The 17,655-nt window shown below is 42.3% G+C and overlaps 1 long non-coding RNA gene across 1 annotated transcript in view; it reads left to right on the forward strand.

Annotated features, from left to right (window-relative positions):
- The first annotated feature begins 4,588 nt into the window (after window positions 1-4,588).
- LOC109200095 (uncharacterized) overlaps window positions 4,589-17,655 on the forward strand; it is a 47,088-nt gene continuing 34,021 nt past the window's right edge. The window contains exons 1-2 of the long non-coding RNA XR_002060302.2: window positions 4,589-4,658; window positions 4,784-4,859. This is a non-coding gene — a long non-coding RNA (uncharacterized LOC109200095). The remainder of the gene's footprint in view (window positions 4,659-4,783; window positions 4,860-17,655) is intronic.

Consider the following 17,655-nt stretch of genomic DNA (forward strand, 5'->3'; position numbering starts at 1 on the left):
ACGGGAGTGATGAACAGTGTTGGTCAAGTTACTTGAAAAAAGTAATCAGTTACTAATTACTGATTACTTCCCCCCAAAAGTAATCCCGTTACTTTACTGATTACTTATTTTCAAAAGTAATCAATTACTTAGTTACTTAGTTACTTAGTTACTTTTTAAAAACACGATTTACAACCTGAATAGGTGATAAAGCGATAGATCTTTCAGCCCAATTCTACTTTTTCTGCATAATTCATCATACAAAATGTAATCAAATGGAAAAGTCTCTTTTTAAAACTTGTTTTATTAGTTTTAATCTTTTAACTTTATGCATCAAGCAAAAACTTAATTATATGCAACATTCTCTGACTGGAAGAAATTTGTTTAACATTTAAACCTATTTTCTGCACATTCCAGCACATAAAATAAAATATTTTTTTGTGTTTACACTCACTCTTTCAAATAGATGCAAGTAAAACACAGCAGAAAATAAATAAAATCAAAGACTAGCGGTCCTGTTGCTCTATTTTCACCTGTAAAGCATGACTGGGGTAGGCGGAGGTTTACCCTGGTGCAGGTGTGCCGCAGCGGTCAGTGGAAGAATCCGCGAGTTTCTCTGTGAATTTCACATTACGTCGTAGTACACTCGGTGCTTGCTTGGAAGTTTAGGGGTTTTTTCGCTGTAAAAAGAAGTTTTCTTCCCACGCACAACGGACACTAATGTTTTTGTCACTTTTTATGGAATCAAACTCAAAATAAGGTCAGTACATCCACGCTTTAAACGCTGCATGCTACACTCTGTCCCGCACTCGATATATTATGATCTGCAGACAGCTGTTGTCACGAACGTCGCACTCGCTTACGTCACTGTCATGAGACGTTCTCGCAAAAAATCACGGTTTTAGTAACGCGGTAACGCAGCGTTCCTACGTGAAAGTAACGGTAATCTAATTACCGTTTTTGCAATAGTAATCCCTTACATTACTCGTTACTTGAAAAAAGTAATCAGATTACAAGTAACGCGTTACTGCCCATCTCTGGTGATGAAATGCCACATTGTCCCATACAATTATAAATGTTGGCTGATTCCTTCTCTCCGCATCCCTTTCCTCACCTAGCACAACCCTTCCATAGAGATCATGCAGGAACGCAAGGAGCCGTTCAGTGTTGTATGGCCCAATTAGTGGTCTGTGTAACAGCAGTCCATCAGTGGATATTGCTGCACACATTGTGATGTTGGCACCCCTCTGGCCCGGGACATTCACTGTGGCTCTCTTCCCAATCACATTCCTCCCTCGTCGCCGTGCTTTGGCCAGATTGAAACCTGCCTCATCCACAAAGATGAAAATGTGGTGTGTTTGCCTGCCTTCAATCTCCATGACTCTCTAACATAAATCCACAAGGCAACATAAGCTGTTACAGTAGTAAATTTGTAAAAATTGTCTTTGTGTGTGTTTGGTTTTGTTCAAAAACAGATCTGTATTTTATTGTGATCTTACCTGGACATACTGGTTCCTGAGTTGCTTGACATGTTCAGAGTTCCTCTCAAAAGGCACAGTGTACAACTGTTTCATCCTGACCTGATGTTTTTTCAGGACTCTAGAAATTGTTGTTATGCTTACACTGTGAATATTTCCGAAAGTAACGTTGTCTGCCAAGACTCTGTGTCTAATTTCAGTGAGTTTTATCCCATTGTTTCTGATGACCATATCAACAATGGCAGTTTCCTGCACATCAGTGAACATCCGTCCTCTCCCTCCTGTGTGAGGTAACCGTTGAGTCCTAAGCAGAAATCCAACAACAATTACACAAAAGCTTATTTACTTCTGAAATGTGCAAATGCCCTTGCAGAATACAAGTTACCTGTTGGTTTGCCGGAAAACTCTAACAATAGATGCCACTGTAGAGCGTTGCAGATTTGGCTGCACTCTCTGACCAGCCTCTCTCATCGAGTGACCATGATTTACTACATGATCAATTACAGTAGCTCTGATCTCATCTGCGACTACAGCTCTTGATCTTCCTCTTATTCTTCTTCCACCACGCATACGTATTCCTCGCCCCCTCCCAGCCACTCTTCTTCCTCTTTCAGCCACTTCTCCATTTCTGGCTGGGTCCATGTTTACATCACAAAACAAACCTATTCAGCAGTTGTCTCCTTTTGTAATGAGATTGAAGGAGTAACACCTGTGTAGATGTTCATCTACAATGAGAATCAGCTGTGGCTGGTTAAACTGCATTTTTAGATTTAACATATGTTTCAATAACATATTGCTGTTGAATTTTGCTGTCTTATTCAGTTTTGCATTATGTTATTGTTTTGACCATAAGTTGAACAGTTTTGCAAACAGTATGTAAGTACATGCAAAATGTCCTGTACGTACAAAGATTTTTGGCAGTTGTTGTGTCTGAGGGAGAAAATAACTCATGAAATTTGAGAGATGTAGTCACTGAATGCATTTTGTGCCAAAACAATGATAACTGATCCTCAGTTTAGCTCACATAGACTTCTGTTGTGCTCACTGTGTGAGGAGTTTTGCAAAAGTGACCTAGCGTCTGTAAAAAACTGCAGATTCAGTGGTTTCCTTGTTTTGCTTTAACATTAGCTGGAGTTGTGGATATTAGCTAACTATAACGTTAACTATATTTAAAGTGCGGACTTTCTAAATGCTACTGCTCTGGATAACTGTTTTTGTCATGTAATTGGATTACACCCTAAGACCTGACCAACTTGGCTGTCCCACCTGAAGGCTGCAGGTGGGACAGCCTGAGGCACACAAAGCTCGTGACCACATTAAGGCTACGTCCACACTAATGCATTTTCTCTCCGTTTTGGCCTCCCGTCCACACTGAGACGGCGCTTTCCTGAAAGAAAAACACAGCGTTTTGGAAACGCTCTCGAAAACGCATACATTTCAAAACGCAGCTGTCCCGTCGCAGTGTGGACACACGAAAACGCAGACTTTCACATTTTAGTCATGTGATGCAGTCATGTGACCAATTAAACAACGATAGCGGAGTGCATTATACAGCGGTTGTTTTGATTGCTCTCAATTTTGACAGCCCTAAAAAGATGAATATCAGTCTGTACATGCTCCAGATAGTTTTTCTCCAAACTCTTCTCACTCGCTTTTGCGCATGCGCAGGACTGGAACGTAAGCGCTTTCATCCGTTTTAATGTGGACGCACAACTCTGTGAAAACGGCTGAAAACGATAGTGTGGACGCAGAGCGTTTTCAGATGAAAACGCCGTTTTCAAATCTGTCCGGGCTCATGTGGACGTAGCCTGAGATGGCACTCCCTCAGGGGTTAAACTGGAAAATAAAACAACAGATTATAACCAGAGAGGGGCAGTAACGCATTACAAGGAACACATTACTGTAGTCTGATTACCTTTTTCAAGTAACAAGTAAGGGATTACAATTGTAAAAAAGTAATTAGATTACTGTTACTTTCCCATGAGCACGCTGTGTTTTTGTCTTGTTTTAAGCTCGTCTGTTTACAATGAACTGAACTCTGTTAGCAGCTGAACAGCTCTCCTTCCTCTACAACCGTCTCCTGCTTCCCTTACAGACTCATCCATATCCAATTTATTTGTTATGGACTTCTCGCTTTTTTTGGATATAACTTGTACGTATCTTATTTGTGCAGATGATTATGTTATGGTGTTACATACATTCCCTGTGTAGGTACCTCTTAAGTCTATTTTATCTTCTTCTCTTGTCTTAAAAGAATCTGAATGTAAAAACTTACATCCTGCCAATGGAGAGATGCCAAACTGGTAGCAGTGACAATAAAGATGTGTTCTATTCATGGGCCGAGATCACCAAATTATATACCATGATGCGACGACAGGGGCTTGGACCGATCACACAGCATTACGTTTCCCTTTGTGAGCTGCTGGAAGCTGGGGGGTAAAGTGAACTAGCTTTAGTAAAATCGCTGTGATTACATCAGAATATGAAACGAGGAAACTGTTGAGTGCACAGCTGAAAGCTGGGCGGGGCTTTGTGTCTCTGTGCAGCAGACAGGCTCGCAGAGAGAAACACGACAGTGGACTGGTCTCCCACTGCCTGTACAAGTTTTGCACTTGTTAATTATCTCATGAGTCGCTGTGATTTGGACCACAGAGAGTTGCTGCTTCAGTTTGCTCTGTCCTGCCTACTGAGAAACCTGACACCGGCTCATTTGCATACCAACAGTGATTGGATGTTGAGCTGGGGGGCGGGATCACTGTGTGAGCCTGCGCACAAACAGAATGAGCGAGAGGTGAAACCATCTCATTTGTACCTTTTCCAGTGGATGTTTCAGCCACTGTAGTAAATCCTGTCCATATGCAGTTTGTGGGTAATCATTATTTTCTTTCTCAACTTCTAAAGTTTGATTTAAGGGGCCCTCGTGCCCCAGCGAAGAGCTTCCAGCTGTGCTTCATCAATAGGAAAATTCAGATAGCCTAACTAACTGAGGGGGCTTCCTCGGCTGTACTACATGCACGGACAAGTGTGTGTGTGTGTGTGTGTGTGTGTGTGTGTGTGTGAAACTCATTAATAATGTATGAGGTGGGATGGGAATGAGAGGGGGCGGTGACAGATGGGGAATCAGTGTGTAACACAGAGAGAAAGCCTGAGGAGCAGTGAGCGCTCACACAGAATGAGAAAGAAGCAAATACACTGAGATGGGTAGAGTACAGCATCTCCCCCATTTTTTGTATACTGGCATCTTTTATCTTTGTGGCCTTACTCTGTATTTGCCTGACAGTTGCTTAGTCTTTGTTTTCTCTCTTTTTTCCCTTTGGATGCTAAAGGATTGATGGAGATGGAGAGACAGCATAGTCACCCAGCACTGCTGTACACCTGGACAAAAGAGCTGCACTGACAGAGGTACTCATATTTGTACTGTTTCTGTGTGTTTGTGCAGGTGAGATAAACCAAGTTAGACAGTTTGATCTTTTTACTCAAAGATCACAATATCATAGTGACAATAACCACAGTAGCATGACACTCAGAATCTGTCATATCATGTGGATAAATGGCAGATATTTAATCAGAAACTTTCCACAAAGACAAGTCTGTGCTGAGACCTGTACTGCACTACTACTATTTCAAAAGAAACTGTGTATATGACACTAGTGGATGAACTGTTATTCTAAATGCTTCAAAGCTTAAATTTTTTTCACTAAATCTATATTTTGGAGTCTGCTCTGACCTCACATTAATCAGCCTAGTATCAGCCTTAAAACAGAAACCTGTGTAAGATATTACGCTTGCACCCTGTGTGAATGAATGTTGTAGTGCAGCTTGTTGTAGGAATTCTTTCTTGTTCCATGGGAAGAGGCCAGAGTAAGCCTGGTGCTCAGTATCAGTGTGAACGGTGCTGATTGTGAGCTGTAGACATGATCATTTTCAATTGTTTGATGCAGTTATGTCTGATATTGTTTTAATTTTTGTCCACAAAAATGTGCTCCAAGTGTTATCTGCTTTTTTGTTTTGTTTTTAAATGCCTTTATATTTGTTGTTTAAGTGATGATTCAGGCTGCTGGGGTTGAAATGAGGAGACAGTTACATGCATACACCTTTGTTTTTACTAATTAGCAAGGACATTGATTTGGAATGATACTTTCCCTTAAAACCACATTTTTGTCTGCAACAGTGACTGTTGGTCCCTACAAGTATAGTAGCATGTCAATTTTTGGTCAGCACACAGACACAGACACACAAACAAATACACACACACACACACACGCACACACACACACACACACACACACACACAAACAAATACACACACACACACACAGGTATTACAGGTACTGCACTGCAGTGGTTTGTATCATATCTATCTAATAGACTCCAATTTGTACATGTAAATGGAGAGTCCTCTTCACACACTAAGGTCAATTATGGTGTTCCACAGGGTTCAGTGCTAGGACCAATTCTGTTTACATTATACATGCTTCCCCTAGGCTGCATCATTAGAAGACATAGCATACATTTTCACTGCTATGCAGATGACACGCAGCTCTATCTATCCATGAAGCCAGGTAACACACACCAATTAGTTAAACTGCAGGAATGTCTTAAAGACATAAAGACCTGGATGGCCGCTAACTTTCTGCTTCTTAATTCAGATAAAACTGAGGTTATTGTACTCGGCCCTGAAAATCTTAGAAATATGGTATCTAAGCAGATTCTTACTCTGGATGGCATTACCTTGGCCTCCAGTAACACTGTGAGGAACCTTGGAGTCATTTTTGACCAGGACATGTCCTTCAATGCACATATTAAACAAATATGTAAGACTGCTTTCTTCCATTTGTGCAACATCTCTAAAATTAGAAATATCCTGTCTCAGAGTGACGCTGAAAAACTAGTTCATGCATTTATTACTTCCAGGCTGGACTACTGTAATTCTTTATTATCAGGATGTCCTAAAAACTCCCTGAAAAGCCTTCAGCTGATCCAAAATGCTGCAGCAAGAGTCCTGACAGGGACTAGAAAGAGAGAGCAGATTTCTCCTGTTTTGGCTTCCCTTCATTGGCTTCCTGTTAAATCCAGAATTCAAAATCCTGCTCCTCACATACAAGGTCTTAAATAATCAGGCCCCATCTTATCTTAATGACCTTGTAGTACCATATCACCCTATTAGAGCACTTCGCTCTCACACTGCAGGCTTACTTGTTGTTCCTAGAGTATTTAAAAGTAGAATGGGAGGCAGAGCCTTCAGTTTTCAGGCCCCTCTTCTGTGGAACCAGCTTCCAGTTTGGATTCAGGAGACAGACACTATCTCTACTTTCAAGATTAGGCTTAAAACTTTCCTTTTTGCTAAAGCATATAGTTAGGGCTGGACCAGGTGCCCCTGAATCCTCCCTTAGTTATGCTGCAATAGACGTAGGCTGCCGGGGATTCCCATGATGCATTGAGTTTTTCCTTTCCAGTCACCTTTCTCACTCATTAGGTGTTAATGCACATTTCTGGTGTGATTTTTGGGGTTTTCTTTGTTTTCTTTGTACCTTGACAATATAAAGCACTTAAACTCTTGTAGTGATCTCATATTGTATAAATAAAAGTGAATTTAGTTGAACTGAAGATTGAATAATAATGTTCTTGCTGTTTACTATTGTAAAGAATCACATGTAATTGCAGCCAAACATTGATACCAAGTAGAAGTGGTGCTTTACAAAGTGAAGTTGCACAGTCGACTCCACACTGCTACAGTCTGTATTAAACACACTAAGATTTCATCATATAATGTTAACAGCAGCAGGCCTTCCACATGGTCTCTACTCGATCATCTTCCACTAATGTCAGCAGGAACAACTCATCAAGACATTTTGTATAAATAAATCACATGAGCACATGTATATTATGTTGGATGCTATCTTAATACTATTATGGCATTACAAAAATATGTCATATAATTATCATGTCAGGAATGGTCAGTGTTGGTTTTGAGAAAATGTCACCTCAAACCATCAGGTAAGAGTCGGCTAACCGACTCTGAGACCGTCTGAAGCTCATCGTCGTTTTGGGATATAAAGAAAATAATTGTGTAGAATAGCCGACATATAAGAATCTGGATCCTTTAGTACAATTGATTGTGTTCAACCAACCCTGTGTCTAAAAATCACACTTCTTAATGAACTAAACAGCAACAGCATTAAAAGTTGATTAGTTCAACAAATGAACTTTTGGGAGGGTAAGGCTCGGCCATGAGTGTGAGACATCGGGTGTCTGCTGTGTTTGTGTCTTATTACAATCAGGCATTTTGTCATTTCAAGCAAAACATTGAAATTACATTGAAATAACATCTAAACCGTAGAGACCAAGACTGTTTTGGGGGTAAACATCAGATTTACTGGAGAAACCAATGTCAGTGGATGTCTGCATACTGTACCCCTCTAACAGTTTCTGAGTGTGCAGCTTCAGTCATTCACACCAGTGCCTCTGATATATTAGAAGTATTCCTTCATGCAGTCAGGTTGCACAGTACATACTTGTACTCCATACTTCATGTCATCACTCTGTATTATAAATAAATGAATAACCATTCAACTACATAGACACAAACAGAGATGTTACAATAGATGAGAATAGAGTTCATAACTGAATCCAACTGTATGGATTAGTTTGGAAATTTTAAAGCCAACATTTATAGTGGATACAGTGTTATACCAACAAACTGTGAAAGGAAAAGCAGATCCACATGATCATAAAGCAGCTTCACAAAGCGCTGGTCAGCCAGACAACCTCACACACTGCTGATGAGGGCATCGACCACATGAGGCTGTCTAAAGAGAGCACAGCAGACCATAACTGCTGTGAATAAAGCACATCTTAGTAAATATATTTAAGTACAACCGCCCACAATCACAGACATCCTGGACAATGACGTAATGTGCAAACAAGACAACAGTCAATATTTTTCTGATCATCTGTGGCAGACAGACTAGTGTGTGTGTGTGTGTGTGTGTGTGTGTTTGTTGAGGGATGCAGGGGGGTGGACAGTGTGGGCGTGGCAGAAAGGCAAACGCACACAGGCGCACACACAAACACATACAGTACTTCCTTTGTTTGGGAGCATTGTTGAGGAAGAGGTTAATGCACCCAGAGAGGAGAAAAGAGAGAAAGTCTAATGGACAATGACGGGCCTTTCACTGCAAATATTTGGTCTCATGCTAACCACCACCCATCCCCCCTCGCTCTCTCCACCCCCTCCTTTCATGGCCAAAGGAAAAAGATCAGAACAAATTGTCACTGTGTGATCAGGACACCAAGAACAATGCTCAAAGACATGCGTCACACACAAATCGAGCTCTTAATGGGATGCAGAGAAACGTGTGCGTGTGTCTGCTTTCAGTTTACTACTGTAGGTTCTTGTTCTGTGTACATTACAAGTTACAGGTTCTCAGGGGCCCTGAGGGCCTGTGTGACAAATGCAGCTGCCTTTGACCTCATCCTGTCACAACAGGTCGCTCCACATGTTCTCATTTGGCAGATTTGACACCACGCGCTCTTCCTGATGCACTCCAAAAGTGGATTTGTATCTCCAGCTGAAACCAGTCAATTATGGGGCCACTGTCAGAAATCGACGTATTTCCTTCTTATTTCATACTACTACTGCAAAAGAGATTACACAAGCTGTGATTAAATACAGAGAGCTGTAGTCTTTACTAATCGTCACTAACAGTATCAGTCAGAACTGCAACCATATTACCATATTCATACCATCTGGCTGTGCTTCTGCATGCTGGGTCAGTTTAGTCCTGGCAGCTAAATCTGTTAGTTCCATGTACAGGTGTGTGTAGACAGTAGTGCTGGATAAATACTCATCAGCAAAATATGTTTTAAATTTAAAAAGAATTATATCTGTGTCTTTGTACTGGTGTGGCTCATCTGAACGTAATGGTTCGAGTCATACACCAGCGCGCGGTTTGTCGTTATCAGTAGCATTAGCACAGCTAGCTGTTCCTCCATAGTACAGCTGGTATACTCGTTCACTAAAATACTGCGAGCTGTATACTTGCAGTGTATCTGGAAGAGGAGCTGAATAATGTTTCACTAACCAGGAGCTGTTGGCTGCACACTATCTTTACTTTATTTAAACACTTGTTTTTGGCATTTAGCCTTTATTAGACTGGATAACGGTGACAGTAGTGTGACACACAGAGTTAGGCTCAGGCCTCTACAAGTCATTTTGTGTTGTTTGACTGAGAGAGCGATATGAACACCTCTGCATCTTCTTTGTGCACTACCAGGCCACAACACTCGAATACAATAACTGTGCAATAACAGGTGATAAACTACTGAAACAACAGTGCTCCTGGGAGCAGGTGTGCTGTCCCTGTCCAGGCTGCCAGACGTGACCTCTAAACATACTCTTTTCTTCATATTTTGGTTTTTCTTTCAGCTTTCACTGTATAAAAAATGTGTATTTTGCACATTTTCACAGATTCCCGGCAGTTAAAAGTCAGTTTGTAAGCCTGTGATGCTTGGACTGGTCAGTACTGGAAATTGTCAGAAATAAACCACTGATTTCTGACAACTCTCCAGTGGTCGTATGGAGCGCTGTGAGTACTTCAGGAGAGTAGAAAAGTGCTATATAAGAATCAGTCCACTATCCTATTTCCAAAGTCTCATCATGCTCTGAATTTGTGTGTAATTATGGACTTGGAGAGAGGTTGAAGACTGAAGAAGTGGAAGGACATACAACAGACAAACATGTCTGTAGGGGTCAGTGGTTAACATGAAGGAAAAACAACCATAGCAGACTTCAGTCGTTTTCAGAACTCTGAGTATATTTCTGTTACAGATACAAACGTTCAACACTCCGACCAGCAGCACGTCTCAGCATGAACATCCCAGTGGCCCCCTCCTTAAATGTTACCACCAATAACATTTAACAGACTCCCCTACACACTGCGGCTACAAGTACTGCACTCATGTTAACACCACGTCACCCCCCCCCAGCTCTAATGGTTCACCCCACTGACAGTGTTAATCAGGGAATTCCCAATAGGTGAACATCATTAGTCCGTAATCATGTGTGCACCCCATCTGGCCTTCAGGAAGTTGACCTTAAAAAGAGAGAGTGGATAGTGGACTTCAAAATAAAAGCATAACAAAACCAAAACTTCCTATCAGACTATGTGAGTGTGTTCTTCACCTTAGTGAAGTCCCAGCCTTCTGTTAGCTGAGGGTACAGTATATAATGCATTGTATTATATAGTGATAATTTATATGATCTATGTATTTATTACATAAAAGATATTAACTGTTTGGAAATGTGATGAAGTCAGTATCATCAAACTAGACTCCCACCCTCAGTTGTGACTCACCTCACAACATGACCACATGAGAGGCACGTGGTCCATCTGCGCTCTCCACATGCTACCCTGCTGTTATAGAAAACATACAGAGTGAGCATGTAGTTAGGACAGGTAAGGTTTCCAGTAAGGGTTTAATGCAGAGGTGACCCAGGGGGGCCTGGGGCTGCTGTGCAGGCTCTGCACCAAAAGCATTAACTCATTTCTGCTCAATATTATCTGCTTCTAAATTGTTCCTGGTAAGAGTAGATGTCATCCTTAGACAATGAAAAGGTAAAGTAAGTATAGTAAAATCATTATTTTAATCAGCAGAAATCATCCATCCATCCATTCGCTTCCGCTTATCCTTTTCAGGGTCCCAGCTGTCATGGGGGGGAGGCGGGGTACACACTGGACAGGTCGCCAGCCTGTCGCAGGGCTAACACGCAGAGACAGACAAACATTTGCGCTCACATTCACTCCCGCATTCACACCTATGGGCAATTTGGATTAATCAGTTAACCTATCCCCACTAACTGCATGTCTTTGGACTGTGGGAGGAAGCCGGAGTACCCGGAGGGAACCCACGCAAACACGGGGAGAACATGCAAACCCCACACAGAAAGAACCCGGCCTGATGGTGGAATTGAACTCAGGACTCTGCAACAGTGCTAACCACCGTGCTGCCCCAGCAGAAATCATTCTGAACCAAATCCGCATGTTTTTGCCAAAAACGTTGTATTCCTATGTTGCTCGTAGTTTGATTACGTGCATCTGCATCAGTCTTTGGTTTATTGTGAGCTGGCATCTATCCGAGCTAGCAAACTGTTCGCTTGCACACAAATCTAACCTAGCAAATAAAAACTAGGAAGCCTAATAAGGGGAGTTTATCAGAGAGTTTTTGGAGGCTGAAATGTGACAAACTGCTTGATATGTACTTGCACATATTTGCATATATACTTGAATGCAGAAAACTGCTAGAAAACAGGTCAGGCATAGCAAAGGCGTAGGTTGTGATGCAGCAGCTGGGGCAGTGCCCCAGGGCGCAGACGGCACAAGCCCAAACTGACCCTGCCTCCACATTAATCAGCGTGCTTACATATTCAGTGCATTAGGTTAAAGTTGGAGAGATTATAAAGCTAACCTTATTCATGCAGTACACATTTTCCTTAACTTTTGAATAAGACAAAGGTGTGATGGGTGAGTCATTTGCATTTCTGTAATATGTTGAAAATATGCAGTCCCAGTGTAGTGTGGTTGTGATATCTGCACATGGTTGACGCTGTGTGAGGACCTGTGGCTTCCTTTGTACGTCGCAGGTTTATAGACTTTAGTGAGGCTGACTCGGGGCTTGTGGTTTCATGGTTGGTGTGAGCATTCCCCTGGCCTGTGGCTGTGGGTGCTGGCCAAGGTGCTGATTAGAAGCTGGAACAATGCTATTGATATTACTGATTACTTGTATATCGTGTTATTTTGAGTGTGTGTGCTTTGTCTGCAGCTCCAACAGCCCCACAGTACTTTATAATCACACACCCACATGTGGGCACACCATCTTACTAACTCACCATGGTCACCACAGTCCCAGAGGAAGGTTGACTGTTAGAGGCCAACTCACACACACACACACACACACACACATTTAACCCCATTTTGCTGGAGGAAAAAAAAAACCAAATAGAGGGAGGAGGACCTGCGGAAATTAAATTTGGTAATGGTGTAATTATGCCAGAGAAATGAGAAATGACAACTGTATGCATGTCCATGTGTGAGGCTGCAGAATGGCTTTATTAGCCACCGTGACCTCAAGGCAGATGGGGCCATGCTGGCAAATTAGGCCTGGTGGATATGTTTACAGAGCAGCACACACACCGCTCCGTTTTTACTCTGACCTTCAGATACTGGCTTATTTTACTGCTTCTCTTTATTTGTTATTGTCTAGTTTTATCTCAGTGAATGCTCTGTAGCTCACTAACACGCAATCACCACACATAATATAAAACATGGACAGTCCAGTGTTGAGATGAACATGCACATGCTCATTGGCTACTGATGTTACTTGTTAGGCAATCATACCACAGCTAATCCTCTAATGTAGAACATGGTGAGACTGACAAACCAGGATTTATGCTCTAATTTTTAGAGTTCGACCCAACTGTGGCATCGCCTCCTTATCATCGCCCCCCCACCCACCCACCCACACACACACACACACACACACACACACACACACACGCACGCACGCACGCACGCACGCACACACACAGATAACAGCACACACACACACACACACACGCACGCACGCACGCATGCGCACACACACACACACACACACACACACACACACACACACACACAGATAACAGCACACACACACACACACAGATAACAGCACACACATCTCCAGCTTCACACTCCCGCAGGGGCTGATTTTCCCGTTCACCTCCTCCTCATCGTCATCCCTTCTTACCCTCACCACCCCACCCCTCTCATCCTTTGTTCCTACTCCCTACCTCCTTCATTCCTCCTTCCTCTAGTGGGACTGTTGCTAAGGAGCCCTGGTGACCAGACAGCTTTCTCATTGGACAAAAAGGAGAGAGAAAAAAAGGAAGTTCAAAAGGCAGATGAGTGGGGGAAAGGGGGTAGTGTTTTCTTTGTATAGGTGTGTGTGTGTGTGTGTGTGTGTGTGTGCAAAGTGAGATCCAGATGTGGTAATGAGGTGACAAACTGACCTGCTGCAACGCTTCAGCAGACGTGGAGGAAAAGATAGAATATATGGATTAATGGATAGAGGGAACAGTGATAGGGAACAATAGGAGCCAAAAGGATGGTGTGATGGCTGCACTTACAGCCACACAGTGGTAATACCCACCATGTTGGTGTAAAGGCTTATAAGTAACATTGCATTCACATTTGTCTTTCTTTAAATATAGGAATTAATTTACAGGACAATAAATAACTGGTTTTGGTTTAGAATTAATTCACATATCCACATAACACTGCATTCTAAAATAAGTGCGCACATTTTAGTTTACACTGTTATGTATGATTAATCTTTTGTTTTCTGAGTTACCTTAGTTGCAGCTGCTCCAGTCCCTTGATTGAGGAGCCAAGAGGTGGAAAAGGGGCGGAGCGAGCTTTGATGGAAGACTGCTAATTGGTTCATTCCATAACTCGGGACCATGGGGGGGAATTGGAGTTCATTATGTTAGTTTCAGTTAGGTTTTGTGTGTTTTACCCCTCTGTGTTTTTGTGGGCTGATCAGCCACTATTTAAGTTTCCCCTTTGTCTCGTTAAGTTAGGTCAGTTTGTTTGAGTTATCAGTAGTGTTGTCAACTTTGAGTAGAGTTCTGTTATTTTGACCTCTTTTATGGGCCCAAGATTTTGATTCTTTTTGCATGATTTAACCAATTGTGTTTTTTGGGTTAAATAAAAAATCATTTTTTTGGACTTTAACCTGTGCCTAAGTTTCCTTCACTGCTCGGTCCATCACAGATGGGAATGACTGTAAAAAAGATGCAGAGAGATAACAACACGATGGGGATGGTGATTGTTGATGTGGAGTGATATATAAGAGTGAGACAGAGAGCACACTTTCATTTGTTCTGGCCGGCACAAAGAAACATCATGTCTGGACACACAGATGTTTCTGTGACTGCAGGGGTGAAGTACTGTCGACGGCTCATTTCCTGTTCTTGAAATAGGACTCACTCTAATCTTGGACCCACACCTCATTCTTTAAAGGAGTACATCTATGTCTCACAGACACTTGTTCAAAGCATTTGAATGCGTCAGACAGATGCAGCAGCAGCAGGAGCCACATTTTTACCTCCTAAGCCTGTTTGTCGCTAAGCTGAAAAAAATAGCTGAAGGTAATTTCTTATATGTAGATCTAATAAATGAAGTACAGTGGAGAACTGGGCAGTGTACTTATGTACTGTAGAACAAAGCACCAGTGAGGAAGTCTCAGTCCCATAACAGAAGGCTTTACTGGAACCAGATACATCTGACTGCTTTATTGCATGAAGGTTTTTATGGTTTCAAATAAAAATAATGACAAATAAGTTATTGTGTCTGCCCCTTCATGTATGCAGTGTACAAACGCATATATGAGCAGTGCATGGTCATCAGAATAACAGCTGCTGGTTAATCTGTGGTGTAGTTTAAGGACTTGCTTTCAAACAGCTGTTTTTACCACCAGGATTATATTACATATATATGTTATACAAATGTCATGAATAATTTCTATGGTGGCATAAACTGACCAAAGTGACTTTAGTGTGATGTGGCTGTCAGCAGCAGGTCTTCAGTACTTCAGATGGAGGCTGAATGATGAGTTAAGTATTGTAGAAACACGTTAAACAAAGAAGGTGTCGCTACAGACAGCTCCAGCATTCACACAGAGGTAGAGTGGGTTTATCCCAGTCGTCCCATTAATGGCTCGATAGGTTCCAAACGCACAAGGAAACAGTGGATTTGGGCTGCATGCAGTGCCTGATTCACCAGTGTCACATCCACCCGGGGCACCGTTGGAGGCTTGAAGGTCTCACACACTGAACCTCAGCCTGCGATGTAGCTTCCTGTTCCACGTCTCACTTTATTTCAATACAAAATAATGAAGCCATTTATTATTTATGCAGTCAGAATATTAATTTTCTTTCAGCATAAGACACACATCAGTGGCCGGGTTCAGCTATCTTTGTGTTAGACAGGCCCTCACCAGTGAAGGGTAAACGCTCTCCAAAGCAGATACATTTGAAAATGGTGCTTTCGCGTCGCAGTGTGGACAGCGAACCTGGAGACTTTTCGAAAATGATGACACCTTTTAGTCATGTGATGCAGTCATGTGACCAAATAAACTAAAATAGCCCTATTACAGTTTCTGCCCGTTGCTTGAACACATTTTGCAAAACTTTGCTCATTGTGCCAAAACTCTAAACACATGACACAACACTGGGAAATATACCATTCACATCTGTGCCAAATTGAAACTCTACTCTCAAAACCTAAACTCTACTCTCAAAACCTAACATTCCTTTGTCAAAATGTAACTCTGTTGACAAAGTGACACATACTTGCATCATATGCAAACACTTTCAGATCAGGGGGAACACACTAGTCTACTTTATATAAAACACTGCAGTCTTTGATGGTCATTGTTTATTCAGGAGGCATATTTGCAGGAGACACATTTTCAAACAACCAAAAAAGCAAATAGGCCTACTCAGTATTGTACATTGCAGTACCATGCAGTCAGATAAAGCAAAACAAACAAACAAACATAATACAGTAATAGAAAAAAAACACTATACTGTAAACACAAAAAATCATGACAATTGTGCATACGTGGGCTCATGGATCCCGCCGTCTGTTGGGGTCTGGCCACAGGACCTCATCAACATCGCAAGCAATGTCTTCTCCCGCTAGGCACCGGGGAAAATATCCCCTTGCATGTCGAAACCATCCATGGATTGCTGTTACCGGAATGTCGCCGCAGGCCTGTTCCATTGCCTGCAGAAGAGGCATGCGGGCATGTGGTTGGCGGTCATATACACGCCATCTCCAAGCCGAAAAAAAATTCCTCTATAGGGTTTAAAAATGGTGAGTAAGGAGGCAAGTATACCACTTCAAGTTGATTGTGGTTGGAGAACCAGGCCTGGACCAGAGCAGCCCGATGGAAACTGACATTATCCTATATCACCACAAACCTGGGCTGATCTGGGCTGATCTGTACAACTATATTATGGAGAGCATCTAGAAATGTGAGTATATGTTGGCTATTGTATGGACCTAGTTTTGCATGATGATGCAGAAGCCCTCGAAGGCTTATGGCGGCACACAATGTGATATTCCCCCGCGCTGCCCTGGCATGTGCACAATTGCCCTTTGGCCAATTACATTACGACCCCGTCGTCTTGTTTTGCACAGGTCGAATCCAGCTTCATCAATGAAAATGAATTCATGAGGCTGTGCAGCTCCATCCATGGCCAAGATTCTCTGTAAAAAAAAACAGAACATATTACTGTACTACAGTGCTACACATACAGAACCCTCACCCCAGCACACAGGTACCGGTGCAGCTCTCAGAATGGATCCATGTGGTGCTGATATGGTACATATTCAGCTGCTACTGGATTTCACCAATACTGTACTGTAAATGTAAAGGACAGTTACACTTACCCGTACATATTCAGCTCGACGTCCTTTGACCCTGTCACTGTTCCTCTCAAATGGGACTCTGTAGAGCTGCTTCATGGTGATGCTGTGTTTTCCCAAGATGCGTCTGATGGTGGTGATGCTCACATGGTTTATGTTGTTGAGCACTTGCCTGTCTGCAAGTATTGTCTTTCGTAGCTGGTGGAGACGGATGGCATTGTCTGCCCTCACTAGGTCCACAACGGCAAGTTCCTGCTGTTGTGTGAACAGGCGTTGGCGTCCTCCCCCAGAAGGTCTTCGAGTCATTCTAGAGACGTACAACCACATATTGTCATCGGTTTGCTTATTTTTCTTACAGTACTTTACTGTATATACTGTATCATCCACTGTACAACACTGTACTTCAATATAAGTAATCATGGTATGTTTCACAAAAACTACCACTTTGGCTGCAGAAGAAGCATTAGCACCCTGCAATATCCTGTACACTTGATATGGTCATGTGATATACTGTAGAACAGTGCTATAAGAACCATCTGAGTAGAGTAGAAGGTAGAGAGGTGACGACATACCTGTTTTCTAGTCAGAATGTTCTTATTACAGATGCCACTGTGAAGCGGCTTAGATGTGGGTGGACTCTCTGCCCAGCTTCCCTCATGGTCAGGCCATGGTTGATGACATGGTCCACCAAAGTTGCTCTTATATCATCAGAAATATGGGTC

The sequence above is a fragment of the Oreochromis niloticus genome, linkage group LG5 (assembly GCF_001858045.2).
Source record: "Oreochromis niloticus isolate F11D_XX linkage group LG5, O_niloticus_UMD_NMBU, whole genome shotgun sequence".
Classification (NCBI taxonomy): Eukaryota; Metazoa; Chordata; class Actinopteri; order Cichliformes; family Cichlidae; genus Oreochromis; species Oreochromis niloticus.